This window comes from Erythrolamprus reginae, chromosome 4, assembly GCF_031021105.1.
Source record: "Erythrolamprus reginae isolate rEryReg1 chromosome 4, rEryReg1.hap1, whole genome shotgun sequence".
NCBI lineage: Eukaryota > Metazoa > Chordata > Lepidosauria > Squamata > Dipsadidae > Erythrolamprus > Erythrolamprus reginae.
The window spans coordinates 84,251,341-84,275,858 of record NC_091953.1 but is presented as its reverse complement, the minus strand read 5'-3'; positions in this window follow the sequence as shown (position 1 = coordinate 84,275,858).

The window sequence follows — 24,518 nt, the reverse complement described above, 5'->3', positions numbered from 1 at the left end:
GCAAGCAGGAACTGGCTACTCAATCCTGCCAGTTCCCTGGCCCCGATCTACCTAATGCCTCTTTTGTCATTCAGGCCATCCATTGCTTGCCGGACAGGGTGAGACCAATGTGTGCCGTATGCCCAATCCCACTAAATATGTCTCCATGTGAGTTATGGCCCATTATCGGAGACTGGTATATCTGGGATGACATGAGTGGCATCAGTCTTCAAAGTGCTCTGATGGTGGCACTTGTTGTTATAGATGCCATGGGGACCACCTCCAGCCATCTGAAATATACGTCTACAACGATTAGGAATTACTGTCCTTGTATTGGTCCAGCAAAGTCTATGGGAATCCTAGACCATGCCCCCCCTTGCCGCATCCCATTCCGCTGTTGTGGTTTTGGGTGGTGCTCCTCTTGACTGTTGACATGGATTGCATGTGGCGACCCATTCCTCTATGTCTCTGTCCAAATTGGGCCATCACAGAAAATCCCTCACCAGGGTTTTCATCCTCACCATGCCTGGGTATCCCTCATGGAGTGTTTCCATTATTTGCTTCCTTAGTTTACTAGGTATAATCACCTTTTCCCCCCAGAGTACACAACTGTCTGGGCTTCCACAGTTTTATCATCGACTGGAAGCTGCTGGTAAGCCTGAGCCAGATCTAACTTTGCAAACATCTTGCCACTCTCCAACAAAGGTAATAGGTGCTGGGCAACTGATACTGAGTAGGGATGTGGCTGTAATGCCTTGTTCAAAGTGGCCCGGTAGTTCTGACAGATACGAATGGTGCCATCTGGTTTCATGGAGGTAACTTTGGGGGGTTCCCGTCACCGTGTCATGTGGTCAACTGGCTTAAGGATGCTCTGGGTTATCAGTTTATCCAGTTGTGCATCTACCTTTGGTAACAATGGTAGTGGCACTCTTCGCAGCTTAAACCTTACTGGCTTAACATTGGGGTCTAGGTTGAATGAAATGGGCTTCCCTTTGTATTTCCCTAGGTCTTTGGAGAAGACATCATGGAACTGTACCATCAGGTCTTCTCCATCCATGCCATCCCGGTGGTATATCCCTGTGATCTTGAAGGCATTTCATTGCTATCTCTCTAAGGCTTGTGACAAAGTCATTTATTGATTACCCCTTTCTTAGCCTCTGGTGGTAAAAAATTTTCCTACTCACCATTGGTGGGGCTGCTGGCTATAGTGGGCTGTTAGCCTTGCTTGTAGTGTTGACCAGGCTATAGCCTCAATGTCTTCTGGGCGTCTGGGCTACGTTTTAAATGTCCGTGCTGCAGTATGTGAGAAAGAGAGCCCTCTTCCTATTGTCGGGTGTGTCGTGTAGGTTGCTTGCTTAAAGGAATGTATGGAATTGTGACATGGAGGTCTTCCAGGATTCCTTTTTTGGATTGAAGAATGCAGGTTCTGGTTCGATCTGTGAAGCCATTTCTCTTCTTGCTGTGTAGATGTTCTAGATGCTGGTTGATTTTAAAGATGGCTGCTGTGCCACGTGGTGTTGTTCTTCAGTACCCTTGTTGCCAATGTTAGATCAGGCAAAAGAAGACATGAGACACTGTATCTACAATTTCTTTATGAGCAAAGAGCAAGCAGTAGTGTAGTGTTAACCAGAAAATGAGCCACGTTCCAAGGATAGCTGTTTATAAAGCGGCTGCCTTGAAGATGCAGCTTTGACAGTCCTTTGAATTTGCTGGTTGCGCTTTAGTCAATCTGCAACCGGCATGCAAATTTGGGGTATGGAACTCCATACACAACATTAATAGTCAGCCTGTGGTCCATTTCCAAAGATTAGGAACCTAAAGTGATAATCTTCTACCCTGAAAAATGTCCCAATAGTTCTTATCATTGCGCCAACTTTTTTTCACATTGGTCCTTTCTGACTGTAAGTGAAATTAAGTTGATGGTGACTTTAAAGATCCTTTTAAGCAGTTAGGGAATGTTGTTTGCACAGAGGACTGTATGCTTCCAACTGTGATGCCAATTCTACGCAGAGTAAAGATATTTCTGTACCAGACAGTCTAGCACATCATAAGAATTACAGCTAAGGATAGTTTTCAATATTGTAATTCATTTCAACACTTAATTTTCCCTTTAGGTGAATCTTCTGTGTCTGGTTTCAACTACAGTATTATAGTGATGCGTATTTTTAATTTGTGTGTCCATTTGTGTTTTTCCAATGTTTTTATTTAAGAAAAGTTGAAATGCCTTTTACAGTCTGCCATGCTTAAAAATGAATTTGACTTAGTCAATATTACATACAGTAAGTGAATATAAAGGTACATACTGAGGTATATAGTATGTTCTTCTCCTAATAGTTCTCTTCTCATTGCCATATCCTTAGTCCCAGCCAATAAGATACAGGGGTAATAAATTTCTTTGCCATCTGAGAACAGATTAAATACTGTAGCTAGTTACATTAGGAAGGGATCAGTTGGTCTTGAGTTTAGAGTTACCTAAATCATTCATTAAATAATCCTGCCCAGTAAATCTAGCATGTTTATGTTGCCACAGCTTTATTAAGAATATGGAACTAAATAAAATCCAGTTTCAGAATGACATGTTTTATTCTTAGCTTTGTAGTGCCATGCAAGGTTAAATGAATCACAAAATTGTATTCAGTTGAGAGTTGTGAATTCTTTTCTTCCTATCATCATTCCTGTGTCATATAGATGGGGTCACGGGATCATCATGATTTTCTAGAATGACTCAAAATAAAAAGGAACTGAACAGAATTTTGTATTCTGAAATAGCCTTGCAATGACCTGTAGCTGACTAAGAAAAGAGGAATAAGAGTTCAGTGAGAAGTATGCAGGTTATTTTAAAACAAATAAACATTAATTATTTCTTTGACTTGATTTTAATGCAAATTCCTACATAAGAAGTGCTCTGAAAAATTATTGCATGAATGAGGATTTACAGTACATGGAAAAAAAGATAGCCAGTGATCATTCTGAACATGTACAGTAATTGTTACATAAATAGTTTCAAAACAAAAAAGTTATAACAATTACTCATTGCACAATTTAAGCATTGGGAGAGAAAGTCTCAGGAAACATTTACTTCTACTTCTTCTGTGAAAACTTTAATGCCCTTGAAACCAGAGGAGAAAGTCACTATTTTTAAATCTCTTATAGCCTCTGTAATTCTAGAAAAACCAACAAGTATGTTTATGTTGCTACAGTATGAATAAAAAGAATATAACCAATAAAAGAGAGTTCCTAACAACTGTGGCACTAATTAAACAAATCCACAAAAATGTGCAATGCAGCTTTGCTGGAGAGACGGAGTAACGACACGGACACCAGAGCTGGATTTAAAATTGGGTCATTTTTATTAACATAAATTTGCATAATTTATTCAAATATTTTGCATAAATTAGCATAAACAACTATGACCCGGAAATGGACCTGCAGGGTCAAACAAATACTTCCGGGGCGGAAATGACGTTATGCCAGCAAACATTCCTGGGCAACTCATGGGCGTATCTCGATGCAAGGTCCAGGTGAGGGCCAGGCCGTCACCTGTGACCTTTTCTGCCATGCTGTGCATGAGGGGGGTCCCACCGGCTAACCCGAATCGGGGAATTAAAGGTGCAGGACCCAAAGACAGGTTCCCCCCAGCTGCTCAGGCAGAAACTCCCTCCATGAGCTTGCGGAGAACCTGTCAATCATCCCCAAAGATGCCCAAGGGAGAACGCGCGGTTGCTAAACCACCCAATTTTCCGCCCCTAACCTGCCTACCCAAATGACCAAAGGTAAGCCAATTAACCTAATTAATGCAAGCACCCCCTAACCGCACATCCATCACCCCAGTGTGGAATGGGCGAAAAAACAGCTCGGCTAAGAGGCAGAACTGCAAAAAATTCCCATTCGGCCCCCTAAGGGCGACCCCGAAGCACACTGCAAAATAGTGGAGGGCGGGCGGGTGTCTGCTCAGGAGATCAGTCCGGGCGAAAAGGGAGAGCCCCGGGCCTGCTCGCCCTTATATAGGGCAAGCAGGCCCCGCCCGGACCAATCAGGGCCTGGCCAATCAGGCCCTGATCTCCCGAGCGAAGTCTCGCATTGCGAGACTTCGCCCGGGATCCAAAATGGCGGCCGCCATGAGGGACCGTGTCTCCCGGTCCCTCCAGCAAAGCCTGCCTGCCGGGTAAGTCCGGCGCTGCCCTTGCTGGAGAGACGGAGTAACGACACGGACACCAGAGCTGGATTTAAAATTGGGTCATTTTTATTAACATAAATTTGCATAATTTATTCAAATATTTTGCATAAATTAGCATAAACAACTATGACCCGGAAATGGACCTGCAGGGTCAAACAAATACTTCCGGGGCGGAAATGACGTTATGCCAGCAAACATTCCTGGGCAACTCATGGGCGTATCTCGATGCAAGGTCCAGGTGAGGGCCAGGCCGTCACCTGTGACCTTTTCTGCCATGCTGTGCATGAGGGGGGTCCCACCGGCTAACCCGAATCGGGGAATTAAAGGTGCAGGACCCAAAGACAGGTTCCCCCCAGCTGCTCAGGCAGAAACTCCCTCCATGAGCTTGCGGAGAACCTGTCAATCATCCCCAAAGATGCCCAAGGGAGAACGCGCGGTTGCTAAACCACCCAATTTTCCGCCCCTAACCTGCCACAGGAGCGGGGGTCAGATCTCTATCTTGGCCCCCCGACTCCCCCCTCTAGCTGCGCCAGCTCACGCAGAGACTGCTGCAGGTCCTGTAAGAAGATGGCGTTCCCCTGCTCAGACAGGTGAACGCCATCATCACGGTAGAGCCATGGCTGGTCTATTGATATAAGGGGATGAGGTATTACCACTCCACCCAATTCTCTAACCGTTTTACCCATAGCCCTATTCACCCGTCGCCTAGCCCGGTGAATGGCCCTAAGGGAAGAGGCATCCCTCCACACAAGCCTAGGTAATATTTCTGACCACACCACTTGCGTGGTGGGCCAGACCTCACGAAGCCTTCGCAGGTCTTCGCGTGCCTGGATGAGCAGCGCCAGGCCTCCCAGTATGCACAGGTCATTGCCACCTAAGTGCAATAACAGCCACCTGGGTGCGGCCACAGGACGCTGCCCACCCAGACCCCTTTGGGCGCGACTCCAGGAGCCGCCCCCCATATTGCCGGGCGCAGCCACAGAATGCTGACCGCCCAGCAACGCCGGTAGGAGACCCTCCCACCGCATACCTCTCCGGCCCATCCAGGTAACGTTGACCCACCGCCCCAGGGACAGGTGGGTCCCGATGGCGCTCCTGGCTGCCGCGCGGCCGGCCCAGAAAATCATGCTGTGGCCACACAGCAGCGCCGTCGGTTTCGTGTTAGCCTGGGGACCTGCAAGAGGACACAGACACAGAGAGGTTACCTAGCCTAAGCCCTGCCTGGGATCCTCAGCGGGCCTAACATAACCCAAATATGCCGCTGACCGCCAGCGGCCGATCTCCCGAATCCGATGGGCCGGGAAACCAGAAAGTGCCGCGCTAGTGGCGGCGCCGATACGGAACGAATGCGTTCCATAACCGGCGGGATCCATGCCCACCTGGGCCATCGCCCTAGATACTAAAGCCCAGAATTGGAAACGGGTCAGAGGGGTACCGTCACAATGCCTAAACAGGTACCCCTGACCTGACCCCCTCATACCACAATAAAGCCGTAGGGCAGCCACCGGACACACCGACTGGTCGGTGGCCGCACTAAGTTGTAAGGTAACCCCTCTGCGTAGCTGATCCGTTTTAGACCTTCTCACTACAAGGGACACCCCCCCTTGTCTAAAGGCCAGATCAGCGAACTGGAAGGCCCGGAGCGAAGTGTCAGCCTGAGACGAAGCCATGGCCTCGCTGACCCGAAGGGCCCCAAAGAACATGACACAAGCCGCTGCCCTGAAAAGACGGGCCTCGTACAATGAGGAACACAGACTGCCAAAAACCACGTTGATTGATGACAGCTGCTCCACCGTCAGGGGCTGACGAGTGTCACCTGGGGCCCCCGCTTGCTCCCTAAGCCAGCCCTCCAGCATCTTCCGGATGCGAAAGTCACCCGAAAGATCTGCAAACCCCCCCGCCTTGGACAGAAAGGCGAGGCCGGCTAACTGGGACCGGATTGTCCTAACTGACAGGCCACGCTGCCTAAGTTGGACGCAAAACTTGGCCAAATGCTCTACAGGGACAGGCCAACTAAGCTGGTAACCCCTGCCCTGCCTAAACTCCCCAAACTCCTTACCTGCACGCTGGTATGCCCTGAGGGTGCCGGGCGCTACAGACAAGGAGATTGCCCGGGATGCCTCGCCTCTCCACCACTCTGGATCCCTCCCAGACTCCAGAGGTGGCTGGGGAACGCTTCTGGCAATTCTCGGGCCCACGGGGCCAGGGTCCGAAACCTGGACAACTGACCACGGGACAAGGCATCAGCAACCCCGTTATCTAACCCGGGGACATGCTTAGCCAAAAACAATGCGTTTAGAGACAAGGACCTGTGCACAAAATGGCGGACAAGCCGCATGACCCTGTCGCTCTTTGAGGACAGGGCATTCACCACATGGACAACCGCTAGGTTGTCACACCAAAAGTGCACGGTCTTGTCCCTAAACTGCTCCCCCCAAAGCTCTAAGGCCACTATTAAGGGGAAGAGCTCCAAGAACGTCAGGTCCTTAACCAACGAAGAGGCACTCCATTCCGGAGGCCATGCCGACCAGCACCACTGGTCACCTAACACTACCCCGAAACCACAAGTCCCCGCGGCGTCAGAGCAGAGCTGCAACTCAGCTTCCAACAGAAGCTCGTGCCTCCAGAAAGACAACCCATTAAATCTATCCAAAAAATCCCGCCACACGCCGAGGTCAGCCCTGACCCCAGCGCAAAGGCGGGTACGATGATGGGGCAAACGGAGCCCCTTCATCGCATCATACAACCTCCTGGAAAAAGCCCTTCCAGGAACAACTACCCGACAGGCAAAATTAAGAATGCCTGCCAATTCCTGAAGCTGCCGTAGGGTCACCTTCCGGCAGCCCAGGACCTCATCAAGCTTCCGCTTAATCTTAACCAACTTCTCCAGGGGCAATCTAGAAGATTGCTCCTCTGAGTCCAATTCAATACCCAGAAAGGTAATCCTGGTGGCGGGGCCTTCGGTCTTCTCAGAGGCTAAAGGCACCCCTAATTGAGCACAAAGGGCTTCGAAGTCCCGCATCAAAGCAAAACATTGCTCTGAATGCGCAGGCCCCGCCAACAGGAAATCATCAAGGTAGTGAACGACCGTACCCAGACCACTTTGCCTCCTGAGCGCCCACTCCAAGAAGGTGCTAAAACTCTCGAAAAGCGAGCACGAGACAGAGCACCCCATGGGCAAAGCTCTGTCCACGTAATAACCCCCCTCAAAATGGAAGCCCAACAGCTCAAAGTCGTCTGGGTGTATGGGGAGGAGCCGGAATGCCGACTTAATGTCGCATTTACCCATAAGGGCTCCCACCCCACACTTCCTAACCATAGTCACGGCTGCATCAAAGGATGCATACCGGACTGAACACAACTCGTCAGGAATGAAATCATTCACTGACTCCCCTTTTGGAAAAGACAAATGGTGAATCAACCTAAATTCACCACTCGCCTTTTTGGGGACCACACCTAAGGGAGACACCCGAAGATTCGGGAATGGCAGCTCCGAGAAGGGCCCGAGGACCCTGCCTTCGGCAACCTCCTTCCCAATCTTCTCCCTAACAATGTCTTCATGACCAACAACCGACCTAAGGTTGTCAGACATGAAGGCCTTCCTAACACCCTGGTAAGGGATCCTAAATCCCTCTGAAAAACCTAGCAAGAGAGCGGCCGCTCTCGAGCGAGGGTGGTAGTCGCCCAACCAACCCTCAAGCACCACTAAATTAATTGGGCTGGGCCCCTTTTCCCCCAGCAGGTGGGGGAGGCTTTGGGAGACCCGAGCCTTTCTTTTCAATCCCCTTCTTGGGGCGGGGGCACACGGCTGCGGAATGGTTTCCCCCACAACTTCCGCAGGCGTGACGAAACCTGCAAATGGGGCGGAAACACGCCCCCTTTGCAGCGAACTCGTGACACACTAAAGAGGCCCCTTTTCCAACGGCACCCGCCACGGCCTTGGCCGGCGCGGGCGTCGCAGGCTCCTCTTCCATAAAGTGACCGCTATCGGTCCTATCACAGCCCTCCTTCCCTGACATATGCATGGCCTGGAACCACAGGTCCGGTACCACCATATCCCAAGGCAAGTAGGGGTCATGGGCAATACGCATCCTGAACCCCTTGTCGTAATGCCTCCATATGGTGCCCCCATATTCAAAATGGGCCCTCGCTATAAGGTCGATGTACTTCAGCAAGGCAGCAGCCCTACCCGGCTGCCTCTGAATGACCACCGACGCAAAGGTCAGAAAGGCATACAGCCACGAGCTGAAGCATTTCGTGACCTTTGTCTTTTTAACCTTCTCCCCAGGGACCACCTCCTTGTCCTGTTTAGGGACCTCCCTGTTCAAAATGGAGAAAAGGTCAACGTACTCCCCCCGCCAGATTGCCTCCTTAACTGACGGGTGAAGATGGTACCCTAAAGGTGTCGCGGGCAACCCACAAGGGATGGCCCCAGGCTTGATGCTGGCGAACGGGTCCCACACCGTGGTGGCCCCCGAGCCCAGCACCCCAAGCCCCGGTGGATACATGAATGGGACCGGTGGCATAATGGCCGGTGGAGGAGGGATCCAACCCCCCACCCCCGCCCCAGGTGGGACAGGTACCCCCGGCGCCCCCACTGGCGGAGCCGGCGGGGACCAGACCTGACCACAGGTGCCTGCAGCAGACCCCATGAAGCTGTTGCCACCCCCCAAAGCTGGCGGGATGAACCCGGGACCCTGGATGGGCAGGAGCGGTGATGTGCCTACATGTGGTGCAACCTCACCTGCCCCGTAAGGGGTAGAAGCCATCCACGGTGGGCCCATCCTGGTTGGGCCCTGGAACGATGACCACTGCCCAGGCTGGGCCATCTGCCCAGCGTGGCCCGTCTGCCCGGTGCTGCCCGTCTGTCCGGTGCCCGCCATCTGCACGTCGTGGGCCACTTGCCCTGCTGGGGCCGACTCCTCTTCGGGGTCTGCGCCCCATGCTGCGGTGGCAGCCGAGGAAAGCCCCTCTGGGCCTGCCCCCGACCGCCACCTCTCCAACTCATCGAGCCGCTCCAGTACCCTGGCCCAGGAGAGAGAAGGGGACACCTCGGGTTGAGGGACTGTGGGCATAAACCCTACCACCCCCCCCACCGGGATCCCCCCCGGGGGCCCCTCTGCCGCCGCCCGAGCCCGGGCAGACGGCCTGGCAGCCCTCCTAGGCCGCACCACAGGTTGGGCCGGGAGGGCCTTAGCTGGCCGCTTTTTAGGGGCCATACCAACAAAATCTGATTTTACACAAGAAAGAATAGGGCGGGACCAAGCCCTCCCCCAACGGGCCCTGCACCACTTGAACAAGGCCTGCCCGAAACAGCAGGCCTCAGTAGTGCAAACCCACCCAGGAAGCTAATCCCCCCTCTCAATGGGCGACAAGGCCCAACACCAGGCCTTTATCCCAGGCCTCAAGCCACCCAGCGACCCCCGCGGGCCCGCGAGGCCACCAGAAGCCAGCACCTCCCTCCCTCTAAAAGGAACAATGAGGCTCCAAACCGGAGCGGAGCCCAGCCGATGCTGGCTCCGCTGAAGCTGTAACAGGCTTTTCGCCACAACACAGGCCACAAAATGGCGCCTCGCACGAGGTCGCCAAACAAAATGGCCGCCGGAGCAGAACGACCGAACGTCTGCTCAGGAGATCAGTCCGGGCGAAAAGGGAGAGCCCCGGGCCTGCTCGCCCTTATATAGGGCAAGCAGGCCCCGCCCGGACCAATCAGGGCCTGGCCAATCAGGCCCTGATCTCCCGAGCGAAGTCTCGCATCGCGAGACTTCGCCCGGGATCCAAAATGGCGGCCGCCATGAGGGACCGTGTCTCCCGGTCCCTCCAGCAAAGCCTGCCTGCCGGGTAAGTCCGGCGCTGCCCTTTACTAGCTGTAGTATGGTAGGGGTTTTGTAACTTTTCTGACATCATGTTTGCTATGTGGATTGTTTTTCTGACACTACATCCACCAGGATTTTCACTGTTGTTGGTACTTTCCATTTAATGATAAAAAATTATAACTAAATCATGTTGAAGTATATCAAAAGCTTAGTTAAAAAGAAAAGAGGAACTGTTAACTGGGATTATAACTGAATATAGCTCTTTCTTCCCTTATGTTTCTCCACACATGAACTTCCTCTTCAGAGATTAATCATCTGTTTGAAGCATTGAAGCATTTGAATAAAACCAGTCCCAGAAGAGATAATATTCATAGTTATGTGAATCGAAAGGAATGCTACATTTCAGATTATCAAATTATATGGGGAACTTTTCACTGCCTTTTTAATGGCATATTTCACAATAGCTGTTCCTTTCTAGGTTGAACATTTCTAAAATCTCCTTATCATTCAGTATTTCAGTGAGGTGGTCATAACTGTAAAGAGTTCAGCATTTCAGAGATCTCTTCTTTTGGGGTAGAGCCTCAAGAATATTCTTGCCAGATTGGTGTCTCACTCACTTTAGTGCTCATCTTTAGACCAGAAGCTGATAGCTGCAGTTGCAGCAAGTGCTGGCAACCTGCCCAAGGGAGGAGTTCTTTCCCTGCAACATATGTGGTATCCTGTAGAGTCTCATTTACTCCCCCAAGAAAAGAGGCTGACCACACCAAACTGCTGTTAAGCAAGAAGAACATTGTGAGCTTTGGTCTGTGAGCTTTGGTCTGTGGAGTATTACAGTCATTTCCTTCAGGGTACCAGAGAGTTTCACAAGTATTTGAAGCAACCAAAGCTCAAACTGGCCTGCTGCAATTTTAACCATAACTTCAGGGCTTTCTAGTTGGCCATAATAATTTACTTTATTTCTGCCTTTGCCAATATGCTTTCATCTAGATGGGTTGAGCTTTATCTATGTCCAGTAGTTGTAGATGATGAAATGTATAACTCATCACATCTAGATGGTGACAGGGTCAGGAAGCTTTTCTAGTTATTTTCTATCACTGCTCTCAGATTGGACTAGGTCAACTGACTGGAATCAAAGACTGTCAGTAAATGATCAGGACATTCAAGCGGAAGAAAGTGGAACGTATTTCTGCTCCCCCTTTCTCCAATAATTCAGAGCAGGCTTTCAGCATCCCAGTTGGACAATATCAGTTTTGGGAACTTCCCTCCCAAAAGCTTTGGAATGATCCTCTAAATGTAATTGCATTTCCAATGTGTTTTGCAGCTTGAATGCACAATATGACTTCATGATTTTTCACCATGAAACAAAGTCGTAAATTTGTTTGCTTTTACTAATACCATATGACTTTTTTGTACAGTATCTTTCAAGTATTGAACAGATTGCTGAATAAATAGTTCACAACAGGCACTTCCTCCACAAGCCATAAATTATAAATCACAACAGGCCTATACAAACACAGCTTATATATAATAATGGGACTTATTTATTTTGAGTTCACTATGATTTATGAACCATGCTATAAGAAAAAATATAGTTTTCAAGCTAGAGTGGATTGGTTAGTGTATTGTTCTGAGTGCTCTTAAAAATAAACTTTGTTATGGGATTAAAATGATAAACGTACTAGATCTTTAGAAGATAGATTTGCTCTTTCAGTTTCAGATCTGCCTCATTAATCAGGGATCTTTCCTTTATGTTATTTTATCTTAGTATCAAATTTTACCCAGATCGAATATTCTTGATGGTTTCTGCCACAGTGTTTCACTGCTTCCATGAATGCTAGAATAAAAATTATATTAGGAAAGTAAATATTGCATCAAGTGTTTAGTTGACTCTTAAGAGTTTGAAGTGAAATTCCTGCCTCAGATAAGAGATTCAGAGTCATAGAAAACCATGGGGGAAAAGTAATTGAGGTTAGTTTAGCATCTTCAAGAACAAATTTGCAGTGGTCTGAACTTTTATGGATTACTCCAGGAGAGTTATGACAACTTTAAGAGGTCACCAATGTTTTTCTTAGTTTTGCTACAACAGATAAACTTTGCTTGTACACTGGATACTAAACTGAGCTGAGAGACTGCTGTCAACCTGCCAAAGAACTTTTAACCAATAACTTTTAACCAATAAGAGAATCAGCCTTATTTTCACATACTGTATCTTCAAGTGTTTTTAAATAAGCACCTCTTAAAAAACACCTGTCAAGTTTGAATGATTCTTTGAGTAGATTTGTTGGGGGGGGGGGCTATAATTAAGTATAGTAGGAGAGACAAAACAGAAGATTTAATAACTGAATTAGTCAAAGCAGAACTATTGCTAGCTAGGCTTGAGAGAGATAGTGGCTAGTAAGCAAGCATATTTTTCTCCTGATAGCACGGGACTTTTGCAGTCCTCAGGAGGTTTTGAAACACTCTTGCGAGGTCATAACAGGAAGTGCAATCAAGAGTGAGCAACCAGAGCTTTTCCTTCCTTTTCCTCCTTCTGTTTCAAATCATCTTAGACTTGTTGCTTTTTGGTGGTGAGGGCAGGGGAGCTGGGAGAACAGAATATTGGGAAAGGGCTTGCAAATGTGTGTTTCTTTAGCAAGACTTGCCCATCGTTAGTTTCTCTTTTCTTGCATCCTTCTTTCTTGTTTCTGAAAATAATCGTCTTTTTTCCCTTTTCTTTCTGCAGAGCATTGCTTCTCTAAAGATCCTCATTTGCATATGGCTGGTTTTTTTATTTGATGGTTTGCTTTAAATCCATTTGGCTGGATGCCCTCATCTTGAGATCTTATGAGAACTACCAGGATTTGGTTGCTGATAAGAAAAGGGGATGGGGAAATGGCAGAAGGGAAGCGTGACTTACTTTTTAATGAATTGAACAGAAACCTAGGGATGACTCTTTGCAACTTAATTGACTGTGCAGTGCAATATGTTCTCAAGGCAAAAGCACCATAAATCTAATCTATTTACCAATGAAAAATAAGCTGTCAAAAGAAATGTCATGTTAATTTGCCTGTAAAAACAACCTCCAAAGTTCAAAGAATCTCTCTCTCTCTCCCTCCCTCTTCCTCTCTCGCTCTCTCCCCCTCCCTCCCTCCCCCCCCTCTCTCTCTCACACACACACACCAACCAGCTAATGCTGCACTCTTCTGGACATACAGCTCTGGTGTTCCTCCTGGCATCTGATAAAGTCATTCTTCCAGTTTAGGAAGCACAAACCTGACCTGAATAGCACCACTGGAACCACTTCAGACTTTACTTTCCACATCCTCTCCAGTTCCTTCTACAGACCAGCTTCTCATACTCTAACTTCCTGTTGTTGCTGTTACTTGGCACTACTACATCTATCACTACCACAGTCTTCTGGTCTTTGTCTACCTCTACTTCCAGCACCTGCCTTTCCACCTGTATCTGGAAATCCTAGAGCAGTGATGGCGATTGGCGAACTTATGGCCAACATGCAGGGGCGGATTGCTCCTATCTCCTGCTACTGGTGTGCTATGCATGCAGCATGGGGAGTCTTGCATGCATGCATGTGTGTGATACACATGCATGTGCGCATGTCCCCTTGCACAATTTTGCTTCTGCGCATGCCCAGGAAGCAAAAACATGCCAAAATCTTGCGAGGGGATGTGCATGAGAGAGATTTTGGTAATTTTTGCTTCTACACATGCACAGAAGGAAAAAATTGTCAAAATCTTGCGCACACAAGTGTCCCATTGTGAGATTTTGCTCTGTAATCAGCTGCGGAAACCTTTCCTAAAGGCCTTTCCTGAAGGCCTCTCTAGCTGATAACGGAGCTCTGGATGGATCGGGAGCTCTGTTATCATTTGCAGAGGCCTTCAGGAAAGCCTTGCTGGCTGCAGAAGAAATGGGCCGAGGAGAGGGCGCACAACTGCCTCCTTTAATGGAGGTGGGAAGGACCCTTCCCTCAAAGAAGTGTTGGCCACCACCTGGATCCAGCCTCATGTCACCTTCCTGCTGGCCGAGACCAGCCAAGAGGGACACTGGTCCAATAAACAGATGGAGGAGCTCCCAGCTCCCATGGCCTTGTCTACTTCATCAGGCACTGCCAGCTCAAATTCATCCTACACAACCAGATTAAGACTTGCCCCAGTCATCTCAGTTGATACTGCCCAGTCGGAGTCTAGGTCTGTCCGAATCTGAACAACTTTATCTACAAGAAACTGATTAACCTCCTCAGTTCTACCCTGTAAGGGCTCGTCTGTTCCACCCCGTTTCAAGGAAGGAGTGGGTCATCCTAAACAGGGTGGCTGGGCGAGATTCCGCAGATGCAATCAGGGCAGAAAGATATGAACATTTTGCTGCTTTGATTGCCACCTTTTAAATTAAAAGAAACATTACGTATCTTTTTAAAGGCTATGGAATGTGAAATCTTCCTAAAACTACTCTTACAAACTCCCTCCAGCCTCACACAATCCATTTGGCGAATGGGCCAAGCTGTTCCGAAAGTAATATATTATAGCATTCTTTGCCAGAATGCCTTCCTTTGTCATTGAAAGATTCAACACATAACATTTGAGGGAGTTTTTATATAATATCAGCAATACCAGCTGGTTATACCAGATTTGAGGAGTTGGTATAAGAATCCTTACAGATAAAAATGGTCAATAAAAAGATCAGTGCAGAATGAATCCCTGCTAATCATATGATTCTGTAAATAGGGAGTTGCAGTCTTTATATATCCTCGTTGTTACTCTGCATAGGGAAATTGTCTTTCAAAGCAATTGTTCTCTTTCAAGTTGATAAATGGAGTATATATGTGCAAAGGCAAGCGACATAATCTGGTGCAAGCAGTCTATTGCTTATTAACAAAGAAGGAAGGGTGGGGAATAGATTTGTTAACTATTCAAACAATTGGAGAGCAGAGGCTTCAGTTCTTTGGAAGTATGTTATCTTGTACATGTTTGAATGAATGAATGAACGAACGAACGAACAAATGAATGAATGAAAAAATTAAATAAATAAATAAACAAACAAACAAACAAATAAATAACTTGAGTCTAGTTACGAAGCTTAACTTTCTTCAACATTTTATTACCAGAATGAAATGACATGAGCTTTGGTTGGGTTTTCCTCCCTCTTTTCACATTATCTTAGCAGTTCTCACTTTGTCTGGTTGGAAATTAAAATTATGATCATTTACCAGACAGTCTAATGAAATCCAGGTCTGAAGCCAAAGCTAATTATTTCTGATTTCTCATTTGGATAAAATGCATTCAGTTTGAAGCTGAAGCTTCTAATCTCATTCCTGATTCAGGTGTGAAAAAGGGGAGAAGAAATGTATTTATTTATTTTAATGGTGCCAATCCAATAAATTAACTATGTGGTCAGAGGGATCATATAATGCGCTTCGTTATAATAGTGATTAGTCATTTTGTCTGCTCTAAACCAATAAATCTCGATGTGTTCTTTGGGTTTGGTGCACTACACAACAATATGGCTAGTCTCATGCAAAGTCCACTAAAATGTTTAAAGGCAATACAGCATAGAACAATAAAAGTTCAGCAAAATAAATCAGTGATCTTATAACATTTTTTTCAAATATCTTCAATTATAGAAATATATTTGACAACGAAAGCCAGTTGGATGATTTGGGATCAGTCACACTTTCAGCCCGAGGGTTGTTATGGCAAAATAAGAGGAAGAAGATATGTTGGATATGCTTCCTACCTTGAGTTATTTGTAAAAACAGTGAAAGCAGGAAATCAATAAATATAAATAAATTCACCATTATTCTTTTTTTATATACTTTTGAATTTCTTATTGTATCTGTCAGTTAAGACAAAGGATTCTTAGTGTGTAAGCTTGAATTGAAATAATTCAAAGCAAGGGGAGAAAAATAATTAAATGAAGTATTGTTGTGGGTTAGGAATATGCCACTGTGAGAGAGCAATTTGTAGCAAATTGGGATAACTGTTCTTTGAGAGATTTTGTAAAGTCTACTTACTATTGTAGTGACCAAGCGGACAGCTGAAGCAGGTACAACTCAACTTTATTAACGTTAACTCAGAACAGGATTTTTACCACAACTTGACAGGTTATTTATACTCGGCAACCAACCAATGGGAACGTAACGCTGTTCCCTCCAAATAGCTCCCCCTACTGTTGCTAGGGACATAACACCCCTTTCCCCTAGGGGGCGCAGGCGTAATTTTCCAGATACGCCGGTCTACGTCGGACACGCTCTGAACAATGGGGTGACGACCTGTACGACGCAGTAAGGGCAGGTGACTGTGCGTTGTTCCAGAACTCCCCCCCCCCGGGGCTTCACTGTCAGTGATAGGTAAGACCTCCTTGTCAACAGTTAGAGGAGAGTGATATAATTCTTTTGCCTGTACCGGCTCTGGTGGGTTTCTTCCGCATGGAAGCAATATCGCTTCTTGGGGTGGAGCTGGGTCCAATTCGCTCCCTTCTGGGCCATCCAGTTCAGCGCTAAGAGGGCTATTCAGTAGCGCACTATCGTTCGCCTCTGCCTTTGGGCCTAATTCCACATGCCAGCCCCTTAGTTGATCCACGTGGCGATGCCACTCCCTACCATCCTGCAATAGTATGGTATAAGCACCGGGGCCCCGTGAACGGGTGATAGTTCCCGCGACCCAACGCGGGGACCCCATGAAATTCTGAGCGAACACTGGATCTCCAATCTGGAAAGTATGAGCATTGGTCAACTGTCGCCCGGGGTTGGCGTATAAAGGATGCAACCAATCTAATACAATTCGCAACCTTCGCCCCATTAATAGCTCCGACAGAGCCTTAGAGGTGGTGGCGCACAGTGTAGTGTGCTGTGCTAACAATAGCTCATCCACTCTCTCTTGCAAAGTGCCTTGAGTAATTCTGGCCAACATATCCTTGGTGCTGCGCACCATCCGTTCTGCCAACCCATTGCTGGTGGGGTGCCAGGAGTCTATCTTCGCATGGTGGGCCCCCAACCCAGCCAGGTATGCCTCCAACCCCCCAGAAGAAAATTGCAGACCGTTATCTGAAACTATAACGTCCGGGTATCCATGGGTCGCAAACATGGCTGATAAAACTCTGATAATCTCACTGGTCGTTGTGGACTGCATTATTTTCACTTCTAACCACTTAGAGTACGCATCCACAACAATGAACAACATTCTTCCTGCTACTGGCCCAGTGAGATCGATGTGCAACCGGGACCATGGCATATTGGGGTTCTCCCATTCTAGAGGTGAAGCGGCTGGAGGGGCTGCTCGGGTCTGTTGACACGGATGGCAACTTGCGACCTTCCGTTCAATCGCCTTGTCTAGTCCCAGCCACCAAATATAACCCCTAGCCAACGCTTTCATTCGCACAACCCCGGGGTGGCCAATGTGCACCAACTCCAAAACCTTAGATTGTAATGACGCGGAAATCACGACCTTGGCTCCCCATAAAATGCAGCCACGTAGTACTGACAGTTCTTTTCTGCGGACACAATAAGGCAACAGGTTTGGACTTAAACAAGAAGGAGGCCACCCCCGCATGATCCAGGAGGTTATTACAGACAGGATTGGGTCCTTAGCTGATTCCAGCATAATTGTGGCGGCTGATACCTTGATTGGGGCTGCGTCGATGCTAGAACTGTGGAAACAGGGGCTGGATCCATTAAAATAACGGGCAGCGGGCAACGGCTGAGTGCATCAGCATGAGGAATACTCCTCCCAGGCCGATAAATTAATTCATATGAGTAATTCACTAGAAACATAACCCAACGATTCATGCGAGGGGACAAAATCTTGGGGGTTTGACGGTTCCCGGCCAGAATTCCCAGTAGGGGTTGATGGTCTCTGACTAATTGGAAACTACAGCCGTACAGGTAATGGTGGAAACGTTTAACTGCTGCCACCAACGCTAAGGCTTCCTTATCCAGCTGTCCATAATTCCTTTCTGGCCGGCCCAGGGTCCTCGAGTAGAATGCGATAGGGGCTTCTTTCCCTGAAGGCAACAGATGGCTAAGTACAGCGCCGATGTCATAGGGGGAGGCATCACAGGCTAAGGTGAGTGGCAATTCTGGACTGTACTGAATGAGGACATCATGGGACACCAACAACTCTTTGATGGCCGTAAAAGCGCCCGCATCGAGCTTCCCCCACTGGCAAGGAACCCCTTTAGTTAGCAATCTATGAAGAGGCTCCACGATAGAAGCCTTGTGGGGCAGGAACATCGCATAGAAGTTTAAACAACCCAAGAATGACTGCAATTCCGCTTTTGACCTAGGTTTGGGGGCTTCGGTAATTGCCTGCACCTTAGCTGGGGTAGGGTGGATTCCCTGACCATCAATTAGGAACCCCAGGAACTCCATACTCTGTGAGGCAAAGGTACATTTTTCGGTTTTCACCCTTAACCCCACCTCTTGGAATTTACTCAGGACAGCCCGTACCCGTTGTACGGCAGGGTGGGATGACGCGGCAAGATGACGTCATCGAAATAAGGTAAAGTCCCTGGAATTCCGTACAATAACCGCTCCATGAGCCCTTGGAATATTCCGGGGGCGGAGCTAATTCCAAATTGTAATTGCGTGCAACGAAATGCCCCCCGATGAGTGATGATGGTTTGTAGATCCGCTGTCTCAGGGTCCACAGCCGACTGCTGATATGCCCTGGACAGGTCAATTTTCGCAAAAACCCTGCCCCCCTCCAATGAGTGTAGCAAGTGTGCCACCATAGGCACTGGATACGAGTGATGTGCAAGTGCCCTATTAACAGTACACTTATAGTCCCCACATAATCGTACTGACCCGTCAGATTTTATGGCCATGACCAAAGGTGTTTCCCACTTGGCTTGGTCCACCGGTTCCAATATTCCTAAGCTGATTAGTCAATCAAGTTCAGTGTCCACTTTACCCTTAATAGCCAGTGGCACACAGCGTGGCTTCAGACGCACCGGTGGAACCAAGGGATCAACAGCCAGTGAAACTGGGATACCTGTATACTTTCCCAAGATGCCAACAAAAACTGAGGGGAACTCCTGGGCTAACTGCTGGGACATAGAACTATTGGTGACAACATTTACACCTGTAATGGTAAACCCCAACGCTGAGAACCAGTCCAGGCCTAGCAAACTTGTCAATGGGCCATCTACTATTATGAGGGGCCCACAAAAAGACTTGTAATGAACCGGAAAGTAACCTTTTCCTACAGTAGGAATCAAGCGTCCTTGGTAGTCCTTCAAAAACAGTGGACACGGCCCCAAACGCCTTTTTGACATACGGGGGGGGAAGTCGTTTTATGGTGCTCCAGGACATCAGAGAAACCGACGATCCCGTGTCGATCTCTATTGGGCACAAAGAACCCCCCACTCGCAAGAACGCTGTGATCTTTGTAGCAGGCGACAACTCCCTCTGCAGCTCCGACGCCGGCGGGGTATGAGGATCGGTGATTGGCGGAACGACTGATGAATCCTTGATGGTGTTGCAGAACTCTCGGCGACCAGACGACTCCCTTTGCCACCCCCTCTGCTGCGGAGGACACGATTCCCAACCAGGAAATGACTGGAAGTTGGACGAATTCCTCCGGGAACGGCACACTTGAGCAATATGCCCTTGCCTGCCACAGCGGCGGCAATAAGCATCCCGGAAACCGCAATTGGATCGGGGGTGGTCACGGCCACAACCCCCGCAAGTAATACACGAACTTCCGGCGGTGCGGGGCTCTCCCTGTGGTAATTGCCTGGTTTTAGTTAAACTGGCCAGCCTGTTCACTTCTTCCTCCTCCTGCTTTAAACTGGACTCGATGTCCGCGGGTAATGTAGGTGACGCGACTGTGCTGTGCGTGGCAGCTGTGACGGGCGGTAATTCCATGTCAGCCAAAGATTGAGTGGACATTTCCACAGCTCGTGCCTCCTTTAATGCAGCCGAAAATGTTAAATCTGTCATGGTCAATAGACGGCGTCACAGGCGGGTATCTCTGACCCCATAAACTAAGCGATCAAGCAGATAATCGTCTAAATCCTGAAATTCACAAGACTTAGCCGCGTGATGGAGGGCAGCCACATACTGATTAATTGTCTCTCCCTCTGACTGGTTCCGATGATAGAACAAATAACGCCTAGCGCTTCGAGAAGGCGGGGGGGCATAATGATTTTGAAGCGTTGTGAGGAATTCATCCCAGGGAACATCATGGATAGAACGTGGAGCAAAAGGGGAGAGGGAGGTTTCCAGCATCTCAGTCCCGCAAAAACTTAAAAAATATGCATGTTTTCTATCACCTGAAAGGTCTTTATAGTCATTAGAAATGAGAAAGCACTCAAAACGAGCAAGATATGCCTCCCACGATTCCCCTTGAGGGTTGAAAGGGGGAAAAACTATCTGCGTAGACATTGTTAATTACCCAGCGTTTGTTTACAGGAATGTGGTGCTGGTTGAGCGTCTGGGTGTGGATTACCTCGTCACCAGTGTAGTGACCAAGCGGACAGCTGAAGCAGGTACAACTCAACTTTATTAATGTTAACTCAGAACAGGATTTTTACCACAACTTGACAGGTTGTTTATACTCGGCAACCAACCAATGGGAACGTAACGCTGTTCCCTCCAAATATCTCCCCCTACTGTTGCTAGGGACATAACAACTATCATTTCCGAAAATGGTCAAAATGAATCTGCTGTATTATTTATTTATTATTATTATTATTTTTTATTGGATTTATACACCGCTCCTCTCCAAGGACTCCAAGGAATAGCATGACAGCTGTTGCGTGTTTGGTATTTCGTTATAACAACAAGCTACCTATAAGAATTGATGTATCCCCTTTTTTGTTAGTAAGATTTATGTGTGGTTATGGTAGTATTGACTGTTTTTTAAATGATAGTAGGTGTTCTGTCTGGGTTCCCCCAGACGTCAACACCAACTAAAAAGAGTAGCCAGACACGCTGGTAAAAAGCAAAGTCATTTTATATCTTTGAAAACAAACACAGATAACAAAAACTGTTCTTACAAACTGGAATGCTATGAAGCTTCACAGAAGAGTCACGACAGCCAGACAATACAACAGGCTTCTTGCTGGCACACACACCACTGTAGATAATAAAACCCACGCCTCCCCCAAGTTTTCAGCCTTCAAGGCCACAAGCCAGAATCAGAGACGCCAAGGATCGAAGCAAGGTCACAGGACTCCCAAAAGATAACTCTCCACAATACAGGAAGGGCGGGCCTGTCTTTTCAACCTTTCTGAGGAGAACCACACCCAAACCCAGCTGTTGCCTATTAGGGATGGAAATACCTGACTAATTGTCCCCTTCTTTGTGCTGCCCTTCTCTGCCTCATATCGATGATGGCTTGTGCGTTCTCATCTAAGGATTCCAGGCTACTCGCTGGGGAGAGCTCCCCCCCGGGGGTCTCAGGCTGTTCTCCCTCCTCCTCGTCCTGACATTCCTCTTCCCTGGCTGCCTGGTCCTCCTCCTCCTCCTGTTCCTCGTCCTCCCCCTCTGAGCATGGCGCCGGCAGAGTTCCAGCCGTTCCCTGAGAAGCCTCAGACTGAATCACAACAAGTAGGTTTTTAGCTTTAGTTTTAATTATTGGATTTGTACTGCATTGTTTACTGTTGTTGTGAGCCGCCCTGAGTCTTCGGAGAGGGGCGGCATACAAATCTAATAATATTATTATTATTATTATTATTATTATTATTATTATTATTATTATTATTATGTCAATACAACACAGCAAACAAGATCACTATGCTGGATTTCGTATTTCATCACCAGTCGGGTACTTCCCAATCACCTAGGACTGCGTGATGTAGCGGCGAATTATGTTTGCCGATCCCAATAAAGTGGCCTTTTGCAATTGACAGATGGAGATTTTGTCAATTCCGATGGTTTTCAAATGTCCGCTGAGATCCTTTGGCACTGCACCCAGCATGCCAAGTACCACTGCGACCACTTTCACTGGCTTATGCCAGAGTCGTTGCAGCTCAATATGCCCTCCATACGAGTTGGGTCTATACACGAATCCCAGCGACCAGTTAGGTCCCTGGGATTTTTAGATCTTCGTATTTCACTAATTTCTCTAGCTGCTTCTCCTCAATTCTGCTGTCTCCTGGGATTGCAATGTCGATGATCCATACTTTCTTTTTCTCCACAATCAGGATGTCTGGTGTGTTATGCTTCAGAATTCAGTCTATTAATAATAGTAATAATAATATAATAATAATATTATTATTATTATTATTATTATAATAAAATAAAATAAAATGGGTATGATATTAGGCCTGTGCAAGTTGCCCCTTTCTCAATGTAGCCCATTAGTGTTGGTGAGACTCTACAGATCGTTGAATCGCTTCCATAAGGCACTTCCCATCACCCGAAAGCCTCCATTTAATATCTAGAAGAGGCTGCGAAGTGAAGCAGTCTGGCCACTTTGCTCTATCTTTAGAAGAAAGTAACAGGGTTCCTTCAAAACTCCAAATTTAGATCATAGACATTCACAATTTAAGTATTATTTGAGTGCTTATAGACTTCTATAATTTATATCTCTACCAACTGGGGGCTAACCAAGCATCTGAGTCCAGTAGGATCATGAGGAAACCTCCCACCCTAACTCCTGAGGACATCAAAACCTCCATCCAATAGAGAGGATAGTGCCATTTACCATTGGGTCATTGTCCCCCCCCCACTGTTGCTTTCATAGAAGACTGGGGATAGTTTGTTGGGGGTCAGAATTCCCTCCTTCTCGCTGGATTGGGTAGAGAACTCCATTACCTGCTGTGCCATGCCTATCTTCTCTTTTATTTATTTATTTATTTATTATTTAGATTTGTATGCCGCCCCTCTCCGCAGATTCGGGGCGGCTCACAACAAAGTGAAAACAATTTACAACAAATCTAAATTACTGTTTAAAAATATTTTAAAAACCCCATTTTCTAAACAAACATACAGACAGACATACCATTCATAAATTGTATATGCCCAGGGGAGATGTCTCAGTTCCCCCATGCCTGACGACAAAGGTGGGTCTTAAGGAGCTTACGAAAGGCAAGGAGAGTAGGGGCAGTTCTAATCTCCGGGGGGAGTTGGTTCCAGAGGGCCGGGGCCGCCACAGAGAAGGCTCTTCCCCTGGGGCCCGCCAACCGACATTGTTTAGTTGACGGGACCCGGAGAAGGCCCACTCTGTGGGACCTAATTGGTCGCTGGGATTCGTGCGGCAGCAGGCGGTCTCGGAGATATTCTGGTCCAGTGCCATGAAGGGCTTTAAAGGTCATAACCAACATTTTGAATTGTGACCGGAAATTGATCGGCAACCAATGCAGACTGCGGAGTGTTGGTGAAACATGGGCATACCTAGGTAAGCCCATGACTGCTCTCGCAGCTGCATTCTGCACGATCTGGAGTTTCCGAACACTTTTCAAAGGTAGCCCCATGTAGAGAGCATTACAGTAGTCGAACCTCGAGGTGATGAGGGCATGAGTGACTATGAGCAGTGAGTCCCGGTCCAGATAGGGCCACAACTGGTGCACCAGGCGAACCTGGGCAAATGCCCCCCTCACCACAGCTGAAAGATGGTTCTCTAATGTGAGCTGTGGATCGAGGAGGACATCCAAGTTGCGGACCCTCTCCGAGGGGGTCAATAATTCCCCCCCCCAGGGTAATGGAAGGACAGATGGAATTGTCCTTGGGAGGCAAAACCCACAGCCACTCCGTCTTATCCGGGTTGAGTTTGAGTCTGTTGACACCCATCCAGGCCCCAACAGCCTCCAGACACCGGCACATCATTTCCACTGCTTCGTTGACTGGACATGGGGTGGAGATGTAAAGCTGGGTATCATCAGCGTACTGATGATACCTCACCCCATGCTCTTGAATGATCTCACCCAGCGGTTTCATGTAGATATTAAATAGCAGGGGGGAGAGGACCGACCCCTGAGGCACCCCACAAGGGAGAGACCTCGGGGTCAACCTCTGGCCCCCCACTAACACCAACTGTGACCGACCAGAGAGGTAGGAGGAGAACCACTGGAGAACAGTGCCTCCCAGCTCCAACCCCTCCAGCCGGTGTAGAAGGATACCATGGTCGATGGTATCAAAAGCCGCTGAGAGGTCAAGAAGCACCAGGACAGAGGATAAACCCCTGTCCCGGGCCCGCCAGAGATCATCCATCAACGCGACCAAAGCAGTTTCCGTGCTGTAACTGGGCCTGAAACCCAACTGCTGGGGACCTAGATAATCGGCTTCTTCCAAGGACCGTTGGAGCTGGAGTGCCACCACCTTCTCGACAACCTTCCCCATAAAGGGAAGGTTGGAGACTGGATGGTAGTATGGCTGGGTCCAGGGAAGGCTTCTTGAGGAGGGGGCGCACAAGCGCCTCTTTATAGGATGATGGAAAGGATCCCCTCCCCAAGGAAGCGTTGACAATCTCCTGGACCCAGCTCCGTGTCACCTCCCTGCTGGCCGAAACCAGCCAGGAGGGACACGGATCCAGTAAACAGGTGGCGGAACTCACAGCTCCAATGGCCTTGTCCACTTCATCAGGTGTCACCAGATCAAACTCTTCCCAGAC